At 36.7% G+C, this 23,501-nt stretch overlaps 1 protein-coding gene across 2 annotated transcripts in view; it reads right to left on the reverse strand.

The window, feature by feature from the left end:
- CNOT2 (CCR4-NOT transcription complex subunit 2) overlaps positions 1–23,501 on the reverse strand; it is a 77,714-nt gene that overhangs the window by 37,962 nt on the left and 16,251 nt on the right. The window contains exon 1 of one of the 2 annotated variants that reach the window (XM_026867939.1): positions 19,303–19,376. The exons of the other annotated variant lie outside the window; for it this stretch is intronic. The gene's annotated coding sequence lies outside the window, so the exon portion shown is untranslated. Of the gene's footprint in view, positions 1–19,302; positions 19,377–23,501 lie in introns of those variants that run through there. 2 annotated transcript variants of the gene reach the window in all.

Consider the following 23,501-nt stretch of genomic DNA (forward strand, 5'->3'; position numbering starts at 1 on the left):
GTGGGGAGAGAGGACACACTTCATTTTTTGGAGGGGTGTTGGTTGTCTTTTTGAGTCCCATGAACTTTCAACTCAGGTTTATTTAAAATTACAGAACGTGAGAAAACAAAAGAGCAAATTTCTCAAACCTTTCTCTCCTCAGCTAAACACTTTCAATCTAAAAGAAGAAGAACAAGGAATGTTCCTTAGAGCCCAGGCACCTTAAATAAAAAAAATAAAAAAGGGGAAAAACAAAATCTGTGAAATCGCTTCCGTCTTGGGAAGGCAGCTTTCTACTCAACCCAGCATACTCAGAACCATGAGTAAGTAAGAGAAGGTCAAAGCTTAACCATACTAAACAACCTCATCACAGACTAAAAAATTTACTGCAGACAGCCCATAAAAAACCACTAGATTTTATTTTGCCCTTACTCCCACAGGCACACACACACAGCTGCTAAATCAGGAACTGGAAACTAAAGAAACAGCAACCATGCAACTGGTCACAGAACTTCAATTAATTAGAAAACTTAATCCCACACCAAGGTCATCCATTGCTAAAGTATCTAGCGCATGCAGTGCATATTTATACACCTGACAATTATTTACATAAAAATACACACATCTCCTAAATTTCTAATCTACCTGCCTATGAACACTATCACAACACAGTGTGGGTTAACCAAATCCTGTTTTAATCTAACAGGTTAATGTTCAAATCAGTGAAATGGCACATACTGGTCAGCACTGAGCAACTTGTCCAGCTTCTTGTACCATACAGGGAGACTGGAGAGAGCGCAACCATCAGGATGGTAATCAACCCTGAGCTACTGTCCTACAGAACATACCTTCAAACAGATCTTTAACATCTTCGAAGGTAAGGAAGCTAAATTACAGTTAGATTATGAAATGCTTTAAGCGCTAAAATTTAGTATCTTTACTACTGACAACATTAGCTAAACTTAAAAAAACCCCACAGGACAATTTTAAATTTTTTTTAATGTCATTCTGCACTACCTTATGCTCATGCTTGAAATTGAAATTTCAAAATATTTATTCTGGTTGGCTGCAAGGAGAGTTACTTTCAGCTTGAAATCCTCTTATCCCTACTGACAGTAAATTACTGATATTCCTCAGCATGTCTTATTCAGATTTCACCTTTACTAAGGAAGATTTCTAGGCAGCGTTTAAAACATGGGTGCTCCTATACTAGTAACAACCCCATGATTTCAAAGTCATAGGTGTTCTGAGTAAAAGTAAAGTCAACACCTGGGGTGTAATTTCATACAGCTATAATCACAGAATTGTCCCAAAACGTTCAGCTAAACAAAAGCTTATTCTACTACTCCTACAAGAGTGTTTCAGGTATTTAGACTACTGATGTCTCAGAACAGATTTACCATATGTTACACCCATGTAAAGGCACGTAAAGGTACTGCACACCTTCTCTAGATGTAATGTCTATTTTATGATATTTACAAAGATGTTCATGTGTAAGGTCCCAAATTGCTCAAATGCATTCAGCTGACTTTCACACTTGTAGTGCAGATTTCATTACACTATAAGAATATCCCCACTGTGCTAATCCCCATACAATGCTATTATCACCTACCAGATGGGATGGAGCATTTAACAGGCTAAGGGGATTATTTTGTCCTTTGCTCTAAGTAAAGCGCGGAGAGATGAGCAGTTGCCTTGCCTTAACTGGTGTAAAAAGGATAGTGAAATACTTTGGTGAAGCTATCTCAAGCAATGAGAACAAGCTGAGCATCTCAACCAACTACTGTTCATGAGAAGGTAAAAGGCAGCTTCTCACAAGTCCTGAAGAATTATTTTACTGCTCCTCTAATACCCAGGATAAGATTTTTTTTTGCCACAAAACCTTCTCTTGTGATACATCATCAGAATAACAAAATTTAATTGTGATAGAAAGCAAGTCACTGAAGCACACACCATACTGTACTAATGTAATAACCTAACCTTGAGCTGCAGTACAGGAACTATGTAAGGGGGAAAAAACTGCCTTTGACCCTGTAGCTTTTGACCTTACTTCTGCAAAGGTTTACACATGGCAGGCTACACACACAGGGTAAAGATTTCTGAGTCAGTGGGGTAAGGTCAGAGCTTTCAGTCCCAAAATATACATTTAAAGCTGCTGCAAGAAAGCTACTGTGTCCAAATATGAAGTCTATATAATGAAAAGTTGAAAGATATTTTAAACACTCTCCACTAAATTGTGTAAACGATTATTTTCTATGTTGATAATTGTATAAGACAGTGACTCAAAACCTAAAGAAAGTTATGTCCTGAAGACTGATGGAAGTGTACTGATTTAATATGGAGTCTTACAAAGGCATGTTATTAAAAGAGAAATTAATAACACTTTTAATAATTAGATAAATATTTATATTTTTATTGGCCACCCATATTTCTACATGATACCCAACAGAACTGTGTTGATGAACTCCAGAGAGCAGAGTAGTGGACTGCAGGCTACAGCTGCAGGTTAAGAGGGGAAGGCCAGAGGAGCCCTGCCTCCAACCCAGCTGTATGTCTGTGCCCGACTGCTCCGAAGACCTTCAAAAACTTTTTGCAGAGACCAACATTTCTTCACAGCAGCATTTTTGTAAGTGATTCCAAGTCGTTCGATGATGCCAAGTGAAGTAGTAGCCTGCAGTGCTCAGGCTGTCCACACTCCCACGGCAGGAAGGGTGCAGGCACTGGTGGGCATTCTGGCAGCGGCCTGTACCCCTAGCAGGATTTCACCTCACCAGAAAGAACTACCACTTGCTCCGAGAATGAACCACAGCACAGATCACGACAGAGAAATGTGACGTTGCAATTCACGACAGAGAAATGTGACGTTGCAATTCACGACAGAGAAATGTGACGTTGCAATTCACACTTCTATCCAGCCCTGTTACAAAGCTACACCACAGTTAAATAAGGCAGCTGCTACAGACCAGTAACTGAAAGGACAGGAACTGGGATTAGAGACTGAAGCTGCAGCTGCTATAGCCAGGCTGCTTACTTTTTGCTTGTTCTTAGGCTAACACACCAGCAGTCAATTTATCTACTTCCCAGAAATCGTCCGTGACAGTAAATGGCTGGCAAACTTCTGATTCAGAGCACCTATCCCTGTGCAGACTTACAATATTGCAGCAGGTTTACACAATGACAGTGTCAGATGGTTGCCCAGCTAGCAGTAGGCATCTTCCAATCCACATTAACTTATTCCATTATTCACCCACATATTAATTAGTCAGTCATGCTGCAAGCATATGCATAGATATTGGAAAAACACTGTTGCAGTACTATTTATTTGTAAGAAAGTGTGAGAATAACTGAGGCTGTGTGAAACACAGGCAGATCTGCAGATGGAAGTTTGTTGCTTACTTCTTAGGACAAGAAGTCACCAGGAAAATTTATACACAAAGACTTTAGCTCTTTTTTCACAGACTGATAGATCACCATCCAATCATCTACAAAAGTAAATAAAGCAAAGTTCATGCAGCACTTACAAATACATTTTATATCCTTTGGAAAGCCACAGTGACCTGAGGTTTTGTACCTTCACAGGGTCTAGACTGATGAGGCGAAAGGCAGAAACCAGGTCCTGTATTTAAGTCCTTCATATATACATACCTATATACACACACATTTATGCCAACACTATCCCACAGAAGCAGAACTCCAGTTGCATGGTCATTTTATTAAGTAAAGAATTCCCGTCTACTCAGCCTAATTTTATACAGATACTTCTCCTAATCCTGTAACTACTTCTCCTGTTCTACTGTGGGAACCCAGTCCTCTATTGCACAAGACACATTGGCAGTGTAACCATTCATTGATGGTGCACTTCTGTCAATTCATCCTTTATCATAAAACTGCAAAAGTACTTTGAACTCCCACTTGTACACCCATGTACAAATATTATTAGAAAATATTCATGGTGACAGAGGAAAGAAAGGGAAGGAGCTACATGTCAGGATGGAGTTCAGAGAACTAACCAGCCATGCTGCTGCAAACCATGACAAATTTTTCAGACGAACACAATCACTTCTTTCAAAGCAGAAGCACATCATTTTTAAAAAAACAGATCTGCCCACAACTTCAAGTTAATGTTAACCAAGCAAATGTAGTCACAAACCTGACAAGACCTACAAATTCTTCTGTAGAACATCTCCTAACAACCACCACTATGGGGGAATTAAAAGCACCATATAGATGTTAAGAACTTGAAGCATCTAATAAGCAGTTTGCTACAGTCACTGACCTTTATCCTTCAGCTGAATACATAACACAGGACAACCAATGGTTAATACTAAAAAAAAACAACCCCCACACCAAAAAACCCACCCAACAACAAAACAAAACCACCAAACAAAAAACCTACCAGATTTTAAGACAAATTCTTTTCATTGCAAGAAACACCACCGTATAGCATACTTCAGCACACAAAAACTTGTTTGTTACAGCAATAACTTAAAATACGTTATTGACACAGAATTTGTAAGGAAAAACTATTAAAAATTTTGTCATCTTAAGCTGCAAAAAGATCTTCTCTAATCTCTATAAAGTGATACTATGATTGTATATTAAATTAGTTCAACAGCCTGAAGCAAATTATAGTATTAAAATATGCAAACTAATTATGTTTCTGCTTTGCAATATTAGTATAGGTAGTGCCCAAGGAGAGCTCACTCACAACATTAACATAGCCAACTCTAAACTAAGAGGATACTAGAAAATCTCCCTGGAAAATGAGTATTTTTAATTTTGCATAGAGGAGAAAAATTGATCATTGCATTACAACTGATTAAACTCATCTTCATGAGAGCTGAAAACCATATATCGTAATACAAGTTAAAAAAAGGAAACCACTTCAGGAATTTTAGCAGGATCTTCCCTTCCTGCTACTCCAATAACTATGGTATTTGTTAACATGCACACTATCATTACATTACAGCCATCAGAAGTTGTAATCTCAGTCTGATGTTACAGAATTTCTACCCATCTATATATTAAGGCTTCTGATGTTGCTGTTTAGGGGTCTTACTAAGCAAAGCTAATAATTTACTCTTGTTTTCCCTTCTGTTACAAATCAGTGTTTCCACGTAAGGTAAACATACTTGCATATCCAAAGCACCTACAAAAGTGACCCTTAATGAACTGCTTAGTAGCAAAAGTGTCTCAAAAATGTGTCTATGAAGTCATACGCTGGTAACCATCAAATCAGCCTGCAATTTAAGTCAAATATAGAATTTAGAATTCCATCAGTTGGTAAGTTCAATTTACAGTAAACACTGCTACTGTTATGATCCTGTTTCTCAGTGTCAAAGATAATTCCTATTTGGCCCAAACTGTTAACAGAATATGTACTACCAATTTGCTAGATGCAAAAGATCTCTCAAATCGCCATCCTTTAGCGAGTGTTAAAAATACCATGAAAAGTACACTGGTGAAAAATAGATGCATTTTATTTTCAGGATGAAAGACAAAACAAAACTAGAATTTGAGATCCTTTATTCCCTGATTTCATTTCACAATCATGGTCACTTCATTTCTTCAAGGTGACTGATAATGTCTAACAGTACACTACAGGCTGATGATACCATAGTCCTTCAAACAACTTTGTAGTATCAACAGTACATAATCATGAAAAATGGAACATTTCACTGTATTTCTTTTTTTGTTAAAAAGTCTTTTTCCTTGATGAGCTTAATAGTGGCACTCACTGTAAAAGTACAATAGTAAAATAGGTGTTTTGTCCATCTTTAACAACTGGCTTTATATTCTTTTAACTTATGAAAGTATTTATGTTTAAATCCAAGAAATATGGAAGAGTGAAATGAAGACCACCACAGTATACAAGACACAAATCTACCACAAAGCCTGATGGTTGGATAGACTTTAGAATCTTGTACTTGTGCCATATGGTTCATAAATTGATTATTTTCCAAATTCATGGTGCACTGTAGAAAATAGCAGCCATAAAGCAACTATCTGATTTACAGACTTACTTCAGTCAAGTTTCAAAGTAGTTTGAAATATAACCAATCTCCTTAAAACACTGCATGGGCTTTCCTTTCAAAAAGAAGATAATGACTGATGAGATTCATAGCAACTTCTGTGCAAGAACTTCAGACAAAAGTTTTGAGCATGAAGGAAATAATATCTAGTTATGATTATAGACTATCCTCCACTCATGTTCTCAAGAACAGCCATCTACAAGGTAAAATTTTTCAAGTGTCCTATAAAGTATAATAATGCTTTCAAAAGCTACAATAAAACTGTAAATCTCTGCTGCATGTAAACTATGTCAGGAAAGTGCAGTCCCTAACATCAAACAAGCCACAGAAAAGAAATTCTCACAACCAAGACCTACATTATGTTTTAAACTCTTAACCATCCTTAACTATTATGAAATGAACATTTTAAAACACTCTTGAAATAAAACAGCACAGGAGGAATAAGAAAAACTATCCTCCATTAAAATAAACCAACAATGAAATTACCAAAGATGAACTTGAAAACTAAGATTACAAGAAACTCCATTTGGTTTCACAACATGATTGACACCATGTCCATTCTAGGGCAGATTCCAATAGGTTCTGCTCCTACTAACAACAGGCACAAGGTTTAGAAGATGCAACAAACCAAACGTGGTTTGCACTAAGCTGTGTAGAGGCCTTTTATGGGTCTGCTCAGTAAGATGTACTCATTCAGGAAATAATCTTTTGACATGCCATTCAACAAAATCCAAACACACACAAGAGATTTCAAACATGAGAAAGGCAGCAAGGGATCTGGAAAAGTGATCAGAAGAGCAAATGAACTAGCACTACATCTATAGCCACTGTGGGGAGAAATCAAGAAGAGGCAGATGCATTCCACCTTATTTAGGGATGTGACCTGAGAAGAAGCAGGAGCGTGTCCTTTGTAGACATGGTAATGAAGTCACAAGTCCTGACGAGCTACACACAAATACGTATCCACCCACATACTATAAAATACACAGCTGGATTATCCGGAGACATGGTTTAAGAATTCTGTCCATGAGGAACAACTATTATTACTTGTCTGATGTTATTGAGTAAATAATATTATTTATCATATTAAGAAAAAAAAAATCCAAGCCAATATACCACCTTCAATAGCCTAACCAAAGTGTGAGTATATTTCCCACTTTCTCTCTTCTTGATTATTCCTGTCATTTGTAATATTTAAGTCCATTCAAGACTAAGAGTGTTCTAGGTTTATTTCACATAGCAGTTCTGACTTACTATTGTAAAACACTATACGCTTGGCTGTGCAACGCCCTTCAACTCGTAAGGTTTCACCATGAAAGATGATTGCATTTTAGAAAGAAGTGACAATTGTGCCAGTAACTTTAGGGGTCAACACACTGGCTCATATTTTTAAATTCAGCGTTATTTTAAGTATGCATGCAGTGAACAACAGCAACTATCTTGAAAATAAATTATGTACTGGCATACACCTGTTACCTACTTAAGGCACTGCTCAGCCATAGTATTTTTTAAAAAAGAAACTAGTTCAAATTGTAAACAAAGTAACTTTTAAAGTGTATTCTCAGTTGATGATCCATCAAGACAATTATCAGATAAATATACACTATCTGTGTATCATATTTATTTACTGATTTTCTTTCAGGAATACCATCAAAGAAGAAATCAGTTATGCTAAAAAGCCAGACTTAACCAAAATTAAGTTCAGAAAACAAACAAGCTTCTGAAGTACCCATGCTGTCATGGGAAAACAAAAAAACTAACAAACAAGCAAAGCAGCACATAAAATAACAGATAGGCAAGCTTGCATTTCTAGTAACTATCACAGTAAACATGTCTATGAAAACTGGTATTTGATTAATATGGAAATTGATTAGTCTTAGAAAGGAGAAATTTATAAGCAAAACCCAAAATTCCATTCTGGAAAGATAATGAAATTTGCTTCAAATATTCTCATAATAAACCTATTACTACAGTGGCACTTCTCCTCCTGGCTCCTCAAACAATTATTCTGTGAGTTCCTCTAAACCAGTATTTTGCACCTCAACAGTAAGAAAAATTGCCATTGGAAGATATCAGAATGATAACTTACTACCTTCTTCTGTTTGATAACTTTTGACTAGTCCCACTAGGTAATTCAGAAAGGAAAACTACTTGCAGTTTTAACTAAAAATTGATTTTGCAGTTGAACATCATCATAGTTTGCCATACGAACTGCATTAGTGCTTTTGAGTATTTTGCTGTAGACAAAACAAATTTTGCTGTATTTTAGAAATTATCCTTTCATAACTAATTAAAATAATGCACCTCTAATCCACCAAATTAATCTATTTGAATTTTATCTCCAGTTCCATGCCTGGGCTTGTCTTTTTTGTTGCTTTGTGGCATGTTTTTTTAATAAAATAAATAAAAAGGAACTCTAGATCTACTCATATGCAGTCTAGAGAGTTAAAAGATTAGGAAATCAGCTACAGCACTGAGTTCTTCAGAAATAAGAAAATCCTATCATTCCCTCCAGTCCCCAGAGAAAGAAGTTGGAATTTGGCATTTTCTTAAACTCAGAGCAAATTGATAAAAATGCAGTTTCTGTGTTCAGCAGAATTCTGCTGCAGCAAATTGTGCGTATGGCCAAACTCACATTATGTATATGTGCTGTCTGAATGCTGGATCAGGTAACTAGAGAAATGAATCAATAAAATAAAATCATACTAAGCACATGTAAATTGTTCTCAAAGACTCAGAACTGTCACAGATTCTATGCACTTCTCATGGAGATAAAAAAAGAAATAGTGACAAAAAAGCCAACAGTTAAAAGAAATTTGCACTTCCTACTCTAAAAATTCATTTCTGTATGAAGTAAGTCGTAGAAGTAGTTATAATTTAAGTCACTTCAGCTGAAAACTCAGGGAGGGGTGCCAAGACAACGATGTGAAGCAGATGTAGGGAACAAAAAGTTTCAGCCTGAAAAAACCTTGCTATTTGTATAAGCAACAGGAAACAGGGGATTTCAGCAGGGAAATGTCAGTCTATGTCAGAGTACCAGTACCATCCACTCTTTAATTTACCCTCCCTCTGCTAGAATGCGCCAAAACAGGACAGTTAATTTACTAGTATTTGTTCCATGATATGTGTATGGGCATAGAGCAGTGAAAAGATCCTCAAAGGATAAAACCACACTCCTATAGAGAGAATTACGCAGGTTAAGTGATAATCAGACAGGCAGTAAACCAGATTTGGAATTCTAGCATCTTTATTCATATAATCCCCAGACAGGACAAATATGTTAAAAAAATGCAAAAATCTCAAGTAGGGTTTTTGATTAAAAGCTCAGAACAGTTGCAGAGGGAAGACAAAAAAAAGACTTTTAACAGGTTTTCATTCTTCTTTGGTATTCATCAGTAGTCATCACATATTCACAAAACACATTTTTTTAATAACAATTGGAACAGGAAGTTAACCAAGATTAAGTAGGTCGGACTTCAGCTTCACAATCAAAAGACCTGCTATACTAAAATTCTTCTATCCCAAGTGCTACAGCTTCAATATCAATATTATGTACTTTGCCACCTTTGATTTTTGGTATCACTCCTAGCCAGCCAAACTTTTCCCACAAATAAGACACAGCTCAGATGATGTACACATGGAACAGAGTTTAACCTGGAAAACAAACCAGTTCCTAGTTTAACCCAAACCAGCCAAGTGTTCTCATGAAGGTCCCACTTGTGAAGCAGAGGTAATTGCTCCCAGTGTTACAGATATGATATAAAGGTTTTATTAATAAAGACCATCTCAGAAACCTTTTATTCTGATGAGTTCCCTAAGTAGTTATAAAACTGAAGGAAAACCCTTGGCAGAGTAACATGCAAATCTTATCTTACACTGAAATATGGTGGTAACCATTTTTCTGATTTAGACATATTGTAACTAGTATGCTAATACCTGATACTCTGCCCAAAAAAGCGTCCTTAAGAGTTCTGCAAGCCAACTCCCCGCTACCACTTACTGAAAGCAAGAAAAGCCATTTACCCACATGGAGGACATATGTATTTGATTGCCACCATAGTTGCAAACAGAGGGTCTACTTTTTGGTACTTCACAACAGGCAACCATGTGTTACTCTACAAATTCATCTGCAAGCTTCATTACGCTCCCTCTTTTGAAAACATCTACACATTTAGTTACATGCCAGCCTAGGCATTACACTTAAAAGAAAGAAAAAGTATATACTTAAGACTCCTAAATGGTAAGACACAGTTAAAATAAAATAGCCTTAAATAAAAACAGCACACAAAACCAACAGCGTGCATACTGATAACCAAACATCTTAACTCATTTTGTACAATTTAAAGACTTTAATTCACACATAAACTGGATCCAACTGCTTCAAAATCTTCACCAAATTTCTTGTATTTGCCAAATCAGTAACTTTTACAAGGAAAGCTGGTGATGAGGAAAGAGAAATCACCCCTCAAATGTCTTAAGGAGGGTATATCCCTTCAGGGAATGCAAAACTTAAGACCACCAGCAGCAACAATACTGGCAGGGCAGGGGGTGGTAGCATGGGATCCAGAGAGAATGAGTCAAAAACATGGAGGCCAGCTGAGCCTCAGAGGCAAGGGAAGATGGTTGCTTCCAGTGCAGCCGAGAAACTACTTTTGAGCACCATTAGGAGGATGGCATCGATACGCTTGTCAGTGCGCAAGTAAGACCACATGCACACTCTATCACTGAGGGAGAGTTTCTTCCCTTTCTCTTAATCTTGATGTGGTCCCTTATATCACATGTAAGCCAGGGTGATATAGTTTCATCTGCTAAGTGTCTGTCCTCCAGCTTTCTCTGTAGAGTCATTACCTTACATACTCTTCAAGTAATATTTCTTCCCAGTTCCTACACACCTGATTCAGTTGAAACCAAAAATGCCCATTGACAAGCTTTCTAGATCTGTACTTCCGTAAAATACTAAGAATTATTAAATTATGTATGTTGCAGTAACTATTATGTAGTCTGTATCTGTTCACTAGACACTATCTTTTGTTAGTTCATTTACGGTTTAAAAACTTTTGTACTATATATCAGACAGGAAGATAAAGCTTATAAACTAAGAGGAAAAAACAAACTCTGAAGTAATTCAAATTTGGTTCATGATCTCCAGATTTAAATGTTTTCATCACATCACATCTATTATGGGAGAAGAATGAAAGATAAAAAAATTAAAGAATAGAACTCCTTTGACTTTTTATTTGCTTTTGGCTGAGACTCACAGCCAGGACGCCAGATCCTGCATCTGTGCTTCAACTAAAAGAAGGGTAACCAACCATCGCTCCAGCCGGGACATTTCCATGTTGATTTTGAACAGGGTCCTCTTTCCAGGAATACTGTAGTTATCTTTTTGTTCTTGTGGGTTTTTTGGTGGTTTTTTTTTGTTTGTTTGTTGGGGTTTTTTTGGTTTTTTTGCATAAAAAGATAGTGGAATCAGTTGTTAAGACAGCAGCACTGGCTACCTATTCTTTCTTGGATACAGCCAAACCCTTCACATTTGGTTAATCTAAAATACTGTATTCTAAATAAGCCCTGGTTTCCCAAGCATTTCCTGCAGTTAAGCACTATAGAGTCAGATGTAGATCATGATTAATGGAGTAGCAACAGGAATTTAGGTTTTTTTCTTTTATTGGTCAGATAGAGTTTGTTGACATTAAGTAAATTGATACTAGACCCATTTCTACCCTAACTTTTGCTGGGGGGTGGGAGGAAGTATGTTGTTGGAGTTCTTTTTGTTTAGGAGGACAACTGAAAATGAGCATAACTAATTTTTAAAGATTTATCTAACATTATATTCACATATACAGTATTTACCGTAAACTGATGACTGTTTGTTTGAAGCATCCTCAAGAAAGAGATAGCAACAGTATTTTTACTTTACGTTGAATTTTAAGAAATATAGGGTTCCTTTCAGTTTGGGTTGGTTTGGCTTTTGTTGTGTGGTGTTTGGTTTGTTTGTTGTTTGTTTTTTTTTTCCCAGAGGTATTCTAAAAATAGAAATAGCTGAGAATATGCTGGCCAAAAAATTCATTCTGCATACACAGCACATCAAACATCTTGTCTTACCTTAGAATACAACTGGAAAATTCAAAACATTAAGTATGTTTAATATATTGAATCCTTGAATAGAAAGTATTTACAAGCGGCCATGACTTCCTGGCAATGTACTTGCTTCCCAGTGACTCTCCTTCTCCAGACTAATGGTACATTCTGCAAAAGCAGAAACATTTCCCAAGACAGGTTAAAATTAAATTCATGTATGACTTTTTAGCATGTTCTCCTAAAACATACTTGAGAGTCTGTGATTCTTCAGGGCAAATGCAAAAATGCAAGGTTAAAGACTCCTATCCTTTGGTTATTTATTATTTTTTTTTTAAATGAAAGCCTTAAAATGCTTTAGAAAGCTTTTTCTCAAAATATTCCAGGGCCTGTTTCTTGTAACCGTCTGACTACACAGCCAGGCTTTGTTGTGATTACAGCTGTTCCAGGTTCAGCATGGAATAAAGTATGACAATAAAATAAAGTATGACAAAACAACTTTGACATTTTTACATCATATCTAAAGAACAAGGACACAGCCAGTCATCTTAAAAAAAAAAAACCAAAACCAAACCAAACACCACACAACCAAAAAAAATAGTTACTGAATTTATTTTAAAGACAATGAAAAAGAATGAGAAATAAATTTAAGACTTGAAACCGCTGAACCGCAATTCTTCATTGATTTTTTTTAAGTGTTAATTGATGCTAATAAAGAATTTTCAGATTTAGATACTATTCCACACTGGGAAAAATACTGAGATTGCTACCATGCTATCACAAATACAATCAGCAAGTAAAATTAAGAAAGCAGTAAATGCACCTATCATGCCTTTCCACTGTACTAATCTACGACACATTCAATTTCAACTTCTTCAATCATTCTATTCTCCATTAAAGTTGTCAAAAAAATGAATTAATCTAGCTTCTCTCACTTAACCAGGTGGACTTCAGACTCTCATATTGTAAAACTTTGACTCAATATATACTGTAAACTTTGTTTAAATATCAGAAACTTAAATAACATGTCATCTTTCATTTTAAAGCAATTCCCCTTTGAAGTGACAGACTATACACCACAACATTTTAAAATAGAGCTACCTCAAATTGGCAGTCTAAACTCAGACTGCAAATGATACTTAAACTTGGCCCAAGTCCCAGACATGGGATGGTCCCCTCCATCTCATACCTTCCTCACAATTTCTCAGAAAACAGTCACATGTATTTAGAGCTCCAATGTTTAGTGCCTTAACAGCCCAGTAAAACTAGCAACAGGGCATTACTTCCTATTACTCTGTTCTCATTAAAATAAAAAAGTATTTTTACTGAGAATGGGACTACTCAGTCTTCAGCTAATGTATACAGCCATGTTCACAATGCAAGTTTTGTAGTTGGCGAAGTGCTTGCAAACGTTAAGAGGTCAACTTTCAGCTTTTCTTTTCCTACAGCTGATTTCATAAGATGCAAAAGTTATCCTGACCAGCAGCATCACTACACTTTCATCTACAGTTGCGATAGGAAAACACTCAAATCAATTTTAGCCTCAACCCATTTTACCAATATTGCAGATGGGGAAGATACAGGAATTTAAATCCTTACACCACAATGTGATGCCAAATTCTTTCAAGCCTTCTCAGGATCAGCCAAGTCCTAGAAGAAGTTTTAGCTTCTTGAGTGAAACAATCCCTTCCCTGTCTTCCTCTACCCTACACAACCTTGAAGCAGGACTCTCAAAAGTTTTGTTTTTAAAAAGCCATATAATTCCAGCATTAAATCTTGCTCAGGAAAGATACAGAAAGACTAATTTCTTTACCACATTTTCAAAATCCAAAAGAATACTCTAAAGGTATGGATATGCCTAAGCATCAGGCTACTGAAAATATGAAGAGTGATACATTGCATCATGAACCTATATATTGGATAACTGGAGGCAGTTACACATTACATAAAATTCGTAACTATTCTTAAATTAAACAAAACATCACCCACATAGTGCAGCTCTCTTTCAATGACAGGGAGTGTACAATAATTAGCTCTCAAGAACTACAAATGGCAAAAGCATTTACAAACTCTGTGGTTTTGATCTCCTTCATTACTGTCATTTTTTAAAAATGGTTTCTGAATCTCTGTGGTGCCATAAGCTTTTTTACTGCACTGTTAAATAAATATATTCTTTACCACTTTTGTTAACCTTTCCTCCCCTTTTTAAAAGGGAAATTATCAAAATGCTTATTGCTACAAAGGAAAATGTTCCTGGAGACAGCGCACATAAACAGCCCATGGAGCAGCACTGTGAACAATTCACAACTTTCAAAACTTAGCCATACACACAAAAAAGTATGTTTTTTCTAGTTCTGCCCAGAGTTTATCTTCAAAAAGCTAGTTTAGAAACAGCGATACATTTAATGTATACAGGTAAAGAGTAAAAGAGCCAAAAAAATATATTCAGTACAGCAACTGGATATATATCATACATCAAAAGTTTTCTGCTTATTAACTGAAAAAAACTTGACAAGATTGCTGGATCACCCACAGCTAAGTAAAATGCAGAAAAAATTCAAGAGTCAAACAAATGATTTTTTAGGAATCTGAACTTAAACAGTTATCAAGCAAATTCTATTGCAGACAAACCATTTGCCTCCAAAGTTGGAGATTCCTGGAAGGGAGGATCCATTAGCACTCACTTCTTCTGAAGTACTGAGCAGAATTTTGTGTAGTGCTGAAAGGAAAGGTCTGAATGACTCAAACTATATACATGATGAAAGTTTTGATAGCAGAATATGGGAAAACTGACATACTGCTGATAGCTGGTAGAAAGCAGTTTACTTAAGATTAAAAGTGTTCTTTGAGAATATGAAGGTTCTTTAGGATATTCTAAAATTAGTTTAAAAGTGACAGCAAATCAGTTATGGGGAGGGAGGAATACAAACACATAACCACGATCCACCATAGGCTGCACTTAAAAATTTGATGGTAAGCAAGTTTTTAGAATTTTGAAGTGACAGAGAGAAGCATTCTATACATTCACTGGCCAATTCTCACATTAAAAGGGGCTGCATAGGAATTTTTTAATTTTTTTTTAAATTAAAGATTCACTACAGTGTGAATCATCAATGAGAAGGATTTTCACAAGCATAAGGTTTCACAGCAGTGGAGTCTACTGTCACAGTCCTGCTCTTGCCTGGCTCCTTAAATTTTCAGCCAGTGGGATCCATGGTCCAGACACAGCCCCGATTTATAGTATCTTGACAAGAAACTGTATCTGAAGATCAAGGTATTAGGAAATGAAGAAGGCAAGCGTCCTGTTGTCCAAATTCACCTAATCAGAAGAATGAATCTTTGTATGATAGACTACACCATTAAGGAATTATAATATGTAACTGATCACATGCAGTGGTGGATTGAACTAGGGCAGCCGATACAGCTCCCATCCTCAATTTTTCCATCACGCCCCTCTCATCAGAAGCTGCTGACAAGCTGTGGAACACAAGCACCAACCGAGGTACCACCAACTCACTCCTGGTAGGTTATACTGAAATTTACACAGGATTTACTACATACCCTGTCCAACCACCCCTACACAGCAGGTGCAACCACCTCTGGGACAGGATCAAGAACACAGCTGTGGGTAGTAACCACATAAACCACCCCACTTTCACTCCACAGGGTGCCAGTCACCACACAGCACCTGCCTGCACTGTTTCTCTTTATCTGCTCAATTACTTTTTCATTTGGAAAGAGCAACAACAAAACCCCAATAAACCCATGGATCAAAAAAGATCTTAACTGTTACCTTCACACTTCTCATGTCAAGTGTTAACACAGTCTAAAATTTCAATTGAAAAAAACCCAAAATATTGACTAATGCCTGTTAATTTGCAATTCATGTACCACAATAGATGTGGCGTAAGAAAATAAGGCTAAAAGAAAAGAATCTGTCAACAAGCCCTGAAGAACATACAGAGAAAAGATTCATGACTTGAAGTGATTGTTTTGGGTTTTTTTTAAATAAATTTGCTAAACTGTAGATTAAATGCTTACATAGCTGGTTTGGGCATGCATAGTCCTAGTTAAGCAAATAAAACTGAGGAGCTGTAAATTTTCTTTTAAAATATAATTATTAGAGTACCTAAAAGTTTTTATGTTTCAGGTTATTTAGGAACAAAGTAATTCTACAAAGATTTTCAGTAAATTATGGCTCTGAACTTTGAAAGCTTTCTCTGCATCCTCTGTGTATTTATTTTTCTGGGTTTCCTGTGAATTCTGTAGTCCAATTAATTGACAGAAGACTGAAATGAAACCATTTAGGCTTTTGACTTTCTGGGTAGGAAGTGCATCCTTGGTCAGATCCATTTCCCTTCTTTCATTATTTTCCAGTTTAATTGCTTGCTTTCTTACTACAATTCTGATAATTTCAGAGGAAAAAATATTTCCAATCTTGATTATTTATGGTAATCCAACAAACTTCTAAGGAAGTCTAATAAGGTTCCCTCTGAGAACCTAGTGACTTCAAATGTTTCTTATTTGATCTTTTGCTCTGGATTGATGCTTCCTAATTTCTTCTGATGTGTGAATATGTGTGCTGTTCTTTACAAGGAGGGTTTCTTTTTGTAAAGACTAGTAACTTATAACTCTAAAAGTTTTACAGTTTTTTCCATCCCGTTTCCCATGTTCACAGGGACTGACAGGACCTCTGAATCAGGATCCCTGAAATATAACTACTTCATTCTTGATCAAAGCAACCAATCTCAATTATTTACTACAAAAATCCACATCTGAAAACATTCTCACAAAAGTACTCTTCTGTTCTAAGTTCTGTTCTAAATCTCCTACTATCAAGGGAAGCAAAATATACATCAGGTATAGTCTTCTGTAAGAAGTTTCTCTAAAATTTCTTGGTATCAAAAGTGCTAGAGACTGGAAAAGAGAGAACAGAGATAGAAGAGTGCACAACCAAAGCAGGTTTCTTTTATGACAAACCCATTTTAACACTTCAAAAAGAAAAGAGCTGAAGATTACTCTCGATAAATGAATGACTTTTCATCTATGAATCCAGTATTTCAAAACAGGTCTGTCTGGTACTGCTTCATGAAGTATCAGATCTAGTCCACATTCAAATAAGCAGGGCTGCACTGAATCACACTCACTTCTGAATCATATGCTTTGGAGCACTCAAGCTATACCAGTCCTTACTCCCTGTACCATGGTGTCTGCAACTGTCTCGAGCATTTCTGGCTTTAAGAAGTGATCCTATTGCCTGGTTCAGCATAAATAAATTAATAAACAAGAACAGTCACCTGTCTTCCTTATCACAGCAATTAAGTCAGGACAGCTTTTGTCTTCCTGACACCAAGGATATCTGCAACTGCAACTTCACAAACTCCCAGTTACCAGTCTGCATACCCCATTGCTTCACTTTAAACACTGGCTCTCAAAGCTGAGCCTTCACCTATGTAAGGAACCGTCATTCCATACTACAAGTTGCTCAGATCTCACCTTCTTTAAAACACTACATGGGAGACTTGAAGAGAAACATGCTTTGCCACTAAAATAATTTTCAGAAACTATTAGTGAAAAGGCACACTCTCTAATGGTAAACTACTTAACCAGCTTTGCTCTAGGAAAGCCAAAACAGTCTGGAGACTGCCTTGGAAGCAAAAGCAACACACTGATAAATTGTTCTGAGGACCAAGAAACCAGCCTGTGCCAAGCATAACTTTTTCCCAACCAATTTGGGATTCTAAGACAAGAGTAGCACACAGGAGAAAAGTTCACATTCACATTTAAACCCTCAAACTGAAGTCTAACTGAGCATAACAAATAACACATGACAAATGAAAGGAAAAACTCTTCAAAATTACTTCTGGGACTTTTTGCAGTGTATCATTAAATTCAAACACATATTGCCAAAATGTAAGAGAAAGTAATCACAAAAAGCAAGCTATTCCTGAGGTTTGCTGACTCTTCTGCTCCTCATATTTTAATGAATCTTAAGCATGTCATAACATGTTCCTGGAAACACATCCATGCTACTTTAACATGCTATTTGGCAAAACCCCGAAGTTCACTCTTATGTTTTTAACTTCATGTCTTCTTATCACATTCACTTTTTTTTTCCTCCCAATAATTTGTAGGCTCTAATTAACTCACAGTCTGCAGTCTGCTGAAATTCCTTCCTAACTCACAGGAATGTAACAGATTTTACTTTTAAAATGTTTTAATACCCCATTTCAAAATGCCACCTCCTTCCTGCTCTACTTTTAGGACATAAATATAAAATCTGGCTACACTGCATAGTACCAGTTTGGGACATGCAATAAAAACCAAAACAACTGAATTTTTACTTTAGTGATGTAAAGATAAAACAAAACAGTCCTGAAATTGAACCTTCCATCTTCAAAGGTGATTTTACTGAATTAAATGCAATGCTAGCCTGAAATACCTTGTATAATTACTAACAACATTCATTTCTGTATGAACAAAACCAAGTTGTTTTCAGGGATTTTTTTAGCCTTTGCCATTTGAGCTGAAGGAACACTAAAGATTCTAGAGAACATTTATTTGCAGAGCAGACTATGTTAATGAGAGAATTTAAAGAAAGGATTTATTTATCTTTTTAAGGGTATACATAAAATGTGATTGTTATTGACATGCCAAAATGCAACACTCACCCACCCACTGTATGGTACTACTGCTGCAAACTTACAATCATGGAACTGACTAACTTTTGTTATGATTACAGAATACCATAAAAGAAAATAATATACTGAAGTGTAAAAATTACTGCACTACATTTCAATGCACTGAATGTAGTAAAACAGAGTCAGTCAACAAAAAGATGCCCATGCCCAATCCCTTTATAATTTATATTAGGTAAGTTTCAAATTTGGGACAACTATCAGAAAAAACAGTTTGTTTACAAATCTTCGAGAAAAATATTTGCAAAAATTTTAAAAGCACATATAAAAGTAAATATACTTGCTTCAATTTCTCTCTACCCCACAAGTGCACATATGCATCATTCCAAGGCACTTTTTATTAAAACCTCACAAAAGTAGAAAGCACATTAGTATACTTCAAAGCCACCTCCTTCAACATCTACCGTTGAGTCTACTGCCTGAGTATTTTAAAGAGCAAAATCTTATGTTTTTATAGCTATCCCACTCCCTTAGAACAAGGTTCTTTGAAGAACCTTAAGTGCACTGAAAATAGCTACCTACACACTGTACTTTTGCCCATTAATTTTTTGTCTCTGCTGAGGTAAACAAATTTTGACCGATGACCACTTCCTGTAAATGAAGTAGATTAATATATTTTTACTAATAACGTTTTATTATCTTCCAAGCGTCTCACAATTCTTATCGTTCTATAAATGGAAAAAAAAAAATCCATTTCCAAACATTTTGTGCACTGAAAATAATACAAAACCAAACCTAAAATTAACAGCTTCTGAGTAGTTTTAAAGCAAAAGGCAATAAAAAATTAATTTTAAAAACAAAATTAATACTCTTTTTGGAGATTTAGGAAACAAAATTAATTGGTAGTAAGCTTTTTTCCATCCAGAAAAAGGAGTTCACAACATGAACTAAAAGGCTACAGAGATCTAATATATCTACAGATCATTTGTCCAAACAAAAAGGCACAGATGCCTCAATCCTGTAAAGACAATTTTTTCTAAAAATAATACAGAATTAGCCTCATAAGAAAAACACATAAGAAATCACAAGTGCTCTCAAAATTATTTTTAAGCTGTGTGTAATTTATTCTCTGCTAAACCAAATAAAACTTGAATACAGGTCAATTCTTTCTATTGTACACCTTAAAGGGAATTTCCCCTCCTTATAAGAGATAAAGAAATGCTTACGAACCACCCTTGGGACAGCAGGGGAATAAACCCAAATTCATGCCCAACAGTTTTCAGAGATGACTGGAAAAACACAACCAGAAGCTGGAAGCACAGAATGTGCGTTTCCAAATCCAAAGAAGGAAGGAAACAAAACACTTTCCCAACAGAAATTTTATTTCACTGAAGAAATAATGGGAAGGAAGAAAAACACCACCAAAAAACAACTGGGAAAGCAGAAGCCCTGACCTCTCGGGGTCTCCAGAATCAGTATGTTCTGTCTGTAACTGGTACAGGAAATGAACAACTACTCTGGTGACAAACCACATCAGTTGAGCCTTGAACACAGAGCGGTATTCTAGGACCCTAAGCTAGTGAAGGAGCTAGCTGTTGCATACAACAGTAAAGTTATAGTTTTTATTACCAAAAAACCTAAAAGGCACATTCACACTGTTAAAGAGTGATGTGCAAGAGAGGCACAGAACCACCAGTTGTGGGTACTGCAGCTACAGGATAAAACTCCACCAAGTGTTTTGCACCATCCCTTCTCATAACAACTTTCCTATGATTCCCCATATCAGAAGCATGGCAAAATTTCAAAGCAGATTTGCTAATTAAATACACTTGTTCTGCTAAACTTTTTCTTCACCTTTAAGCAATTCAACAAAAACCACTTCACTGAAACTATCACCAAAGCACTGATATACTAGGGGACCTATTCAAAGTGGTTACCACTGAACATGAGTTTAAGTGTCTGAACACAGCAACCAAGTTCCCCAGGCCCACAGCACTTACCCCTGTGGTCTCCGAGTGATTCAAGTGTGGCCTCAGTTCCAGGGCTGCACCACCCAAGCAAAACCATAGTTTGCCAATGGTGGGGTGATGGGAGGAAGCAAAGCAGGAGAGGCTGCCATCTCCAATATGGCTACCACCGCCCTGGAGCACACCCAGCCTCCTCATGTCCTACAAAGAAACTGTAGGAGACCAGGCAAGCTGCTGTCCTCCTCCTTCCACTTACAAACGCTGCAAAGTCAATATACCCCACCAATAAAGTCAGCAGAGAGTTTCAATTTACCCCTGGTTCTGTGAAGAGATCTGGCCTCACAAGTCAAGTGCTTACACAAGACAATTCCGTGAGACTCTCCCTTCACCAGCTCTAGCTGAGCTGCAACACTGCCTGATGTGAGCAGCAACACTGCCTGATGTTGAGCAGCAACACTGCCTGATGTTGAGCAGCAACACTGCCTGATGTTGAGCAGCAACACTGCCTGATGTGAGCAGGACTTGACACCATAGGTATATAAGTCTGTGCTGACAGCTGGTTCTTCACCTGACAAAACAGAAATGGTACCAAATACTGTGGAACACCCTACTGGTGGGTTTTTTTTTTGAGAAAGAGATTCTTATAACAACTACATTTTCTATAAAAATATGAATTATATCACTGAAGTCCTTTAGGCAGACTAATCCTTCCTGCCTGACAAGGAACTGGATCCTTAAGAGTTCCAACACCATAAAACTTTACAGTTTAAGACTCCCTTCCAAGTAGGTTCTAAACTCAGAATGCATCGTCACACACACACTCTCAGTAATGCTGCTTTCTTTACTTATCTTAAAATGTTACTATTTCAGTTTTAGCATCCATATATTGACAATATTATTTCTTCTAACACTCTAATCATCAGACTCTATTATGTTTCTTTTATTTCATTAAATTCAGACTTGCTACACATGGAATGGCTCTTTCATCCAGTCCTAAACCTGTTAGTGGGAGTACGCACCATACCTGACATGCAAATATAATAAAACCGTAAGAGAAATTAGAGATAAATGGTTATATTCTTTTCCTGAGTAGATATTGTAAAGTTAGTCACAGCATAAGCAACTGGTTTTAGGGTATAATCACTATCATAGTTTGAGCACAAAACTAGACTTTCACTTTCCCTTGCAAGAGATGAAAGGACTTCGGTTGCAAAGCCTCTCTAGGCAGTGCCACAGAAGTAGGTGGGTTTCAGCTCCTCCCTCTCATCTCATTACAGCACCAACAACACCAAAGCAGTTTTGTGTTCAGCTCCAGCAGAAGAGTGTCAGGACATTATTAACACCAATCTTTACCAGGCCAATTCAAACAGTATTGATGAAATTCCACAACACTCTATCCCTGTCAGTCCTAAACCAGGGATTAAGAAAGCAAGAGTAGGACCTTAGTCAAGTACCAAAATACTACTTCAGCTACAGTGAAAAAAAAAAATTGAAAATAAATGCAATTTGAATGAGAAAATGCCAGTCTTCATCATTTTTTAACGTATGTATACAATGTTATATTGAGAAGACAACATGCTAATACAAATATTAGCCTATTTTGTATATACACACAAATTCTATGCTGATTAAAATCACTGTAATTCCACCTCATTACAGGGCTTTTGTTCTCCTGTTTTATGAGAAATGAGAATTCTTCATCCCAAAGGCTGTGCATCATGCTGTATTCTTCTTTTCCAAATGAGATGTTAATTTGTTGGTTAAGAATTTTGCAGGAAATGGGAAATTCTCCCTAGCAAAGAGACACTTCATACTTGAGAGGCTAGCAACTGCTACCATCTCCTGGATGGTAGTCCCTGACTCCCGCTGAACTTTCACTTTTGCAGAAGGCAGAAGCCATTGTCTACCTGATAACACCATTATTAGCTCTTGGACCAATGACAGAGCTACCTTACACAATCTCCTTATGTCAATGTCTGACCATTCTTACCAGACGTCCCTCCAACCTCCAAAAACCCTTTTGTACAAATGTCATAAGGGTATTATCCTTTCCCAGAGGACAAAGAACAGCTTTTCCTCCACCTATCCTTCAGCAGTCATGAGGTACAGCATTGCACTCATTCCCAGTGAGAACAGCTCCAGTTCTTCCACCCTGCTCTTCCGGGCCATCTTTGCAAAACCCATGTTCTTTTTCAGTCGTTTTAACAGTTAATATACTTCTGTAAGTACAGTACTCCATGCAAAGTTCTAACCTCTTCAAACACAGCAACAGTATTTCACTACAATTTGGATACATGCACTCCTATGTATACATCCTGGAACAGCATCCACTTCCCTCTCTCCCTCAAAAATGTACTGCCAGTCTGAGTGGCTTATTACACACTACAAGCACTTCAACCTTCCCTACTGATTAATCAGTCCTCATTATATATTTGTACTATTTTTCATCTCTGTATTACCTTTTTATGCAAAACGGGAACATTTACTTTCTCTTCTATCATCCGGTAATGCAGAAAAATATCAACAAGTACTAGAGGCTCAAGAAAATGCATATGAAACCTACCATTTCCCAGTGAAGTACTTCTACTACAGTTGTCCAGACAACTCGTAGTAGCTTCAATACAGGACGTACCTCCTTAGCTTAGTTATGTAGACCATACCAGTGTGTGCCAAAAGATCTTCTTAAAATACACAGTACCTACTGCTTCTCCTCTACTCAATCATCTGCTCCACCACAGGAGGATACTGGATTGCTTTAGCACAGTTTGGTTCTGTACTAAATCTCTTTCAGATTAAGCTTCAAGAGCAAT

Source organism: Athene cunicularia (genome assembly GCF_003259725.1).
Source record: "Athene cunicularia isolate RWA chromosome 1 unlocalized genomic scaffold, athCun1 chr1_part2, whole genome shotgun sequence".
In the NCBI taxonomy this organism is placed as follows: Eukaryota; Metazoa; Chordata; class Aves; order Strigiformes; family Strigidae; genus Athene; species Athene cunicularia.